The sequence below is a fragment of the Limulus polyphemus genome, unplaced genomic scaffold (assembly GCF_000517525.1).
Source record: "Limulus polyphemus unplaced genomic scaffold, Limulus_polyphemus-2.1.2 Scaffold188, whole genome shotgun sequence".
NCBI lineage: Eukaryota > Metazoa > Arthropoda > Merostomata > Xiphosura > Limulidae > Limulus > Limulus polyphemus.
Window position 1 is genome coordinate 778,058 of NW_013665798.1, and position 2,055 is coordinate 780,112.

Below are 2,055 nucleotides of genomic sequence, written 5' to 3' on the forward strand. Positions count from 1 at the left end.
TCTAATTAAACGAGTCAAAAGTCGATTAATATTGTTTGGATCTCTAAGGTCACTGGAGAATTTAATCTTGAAAATCTTGGCATGCAAATGCAACTGTTTTCTGGCAATTACAGTGATATATATATATATACTGTACGAAAGCTAGTGAATTAATTGATTGCCTTTTAATGTCACATTATTTTTTACACGCTTGGCCCATAATTTCATTGAAAATTATCGTGACAATTTGTTATAGTATCCTTGATCATATGAAATTCAATACATTAGGTCTTCATTCACACAGATACTGTGTAATTTTCCTAGCACGTTTCAAACTAAACAACACAACTTATTCTTGCCGGACGATCTCCCCTCACCACTAATGGATCAGCCTTAGGTTGGCTCCACAGCTGCGGAGTTTTGGAGCGTGTGGCTTGTACTGACAGTTTCTTTAAGTCGTGTAAGAACGTTGTCACAAGTTTCCGAGGAGTTATGCTGACTTACAATAGCGGATTTCGTTACTGAGTGTTGCACAGCAGTCAAATTTTAACTTTTTTCATAAGAAAGGAAAGTGAAAGATGAAACATTGTACTTTAGTTTAGACTTTACAGATTTTAATTCTGAGTTTGGTTTGAAGAGAAAACTGGGTCCAATTTCGACTGTTTGATACAGATTTTTTCTGCAACTTCAGTAGAAAGAACAGTATTTGGATGAGCTAGCTATTTAGGGACCCTTTCTGTACACCCAATCATGCTGTAAAGTGTAAGTAAAATGCAATTTAGAGATCTGGAAGATAATGAACCGTGATCTGGGTGTGTTTCTTCAACTTTAATATTTTTCATTCTAAGCGTTTGTATGCAGTATAAAACGTTTTAAATACACTAATTAGACTAACTAATTGTGATTATTTCTAACGACCAAAAATATGACATAATATTAATAGTAATACTAGCTCATAAACCAAAGATTAATTTGATTGATTACGCATGAGGTGAATGTTAAACAGTTGATACATAACGTTCTCGTTACTTTACTTAGTTTTAGATTAAATTATACTTATTAATTAATTTACAAATATAACGACTTGTAATTTTGTATATAGTTTGGCTGACGCTATACATACGCCAATCATGTACGCAAATTTTATACACACGGCAATAATATCTATATATTTGTTATTATGTTTAACATTTAACCATTTTTAGGCTTATAAGTTATGAAACGTCGGCTTATTTTATGTTACTGTTAGTGCAATTTTGTTTTCTCCTGTGTGAATTTTTGCATTTCTGTTTTACTTGATGTTCAGTTATAAGATCGTTTTTAACGGTGTCATTTTAAACACGGTTTTACTATAATTTATAGAGATGATCCATCATCCAGATTTGGCTGGCTCGTAATTTTTGATATGATAACTGGAAACGTCCGACGACGTACATGGGCTATTTTGTTTTAGAAATTTTGCATGAAAAATGTGATGAAAATATACCCTGAAATAGGGCCCATTTTCACTTTTTTAACTGGAATTTAATAACAAAAGAAAGAAGGGAGACATTGACCTTTATAACAAAAAAAAAAAAAATACCTAACTTAACGAGTACCCTCGGCTAGTTATAATAATGAATTAATAAATAAATAATAAACTGTCTCTGGGTTTGAGTTTTAACCATACATTTGATTAAGTCGAAGTCCTTGCCCTTGCGTATGGATATCACTCCTACGTTTCACATTTGATGATTTAAACCGTTCAATGTATTTTGTTGCATCATATTAGCACACAACCATTGTGTGTGTGTGTGTGTGTGTGTGTAGAATAGCTATGGACATAACTGCTACGTTTCACATTTGATGATTTAAACATTGTGTGTGTGTGTGTAAAATAGATATGGACATAACTGCTACGTTTCACATTTGATGATTTAAACATTGTGTGTGTGTGTGTGTAAAATAGATATGGACATAACTGCTACGTTTCACATTTGATGATTTAAACATTGCGTGTGTGTGTGTGTAAAATAGATATGGACATAACTGCTACGTTTCACATTTGATGATTTAAACATTGCGTGTGTGTGTGTG

General features: G+C 32.6%; 1 protein-coding gene across 1 annotated transcript in view; it reads left to right on the forward strand.

The window, feature by feature from the left end:
- Window positions 1-435: 435 nt before the first annotated feature.
- The window catches only part of LOC106478198 (lipoma HMGIC fusion partner-like 2 protein), a 55,556-nt gene continuing 53,936 nt past the window's right edge, over window positions 436-2,055 (forward strand). The window contains exon 1 of the mRNA XM_022381754.1: window positions 436-741. The gene's annotated coding sequence lies outside the window, so the exon portion shown is untranslated. The remainder of the gene's footprint in view (window positions 742-2,055) is intronic.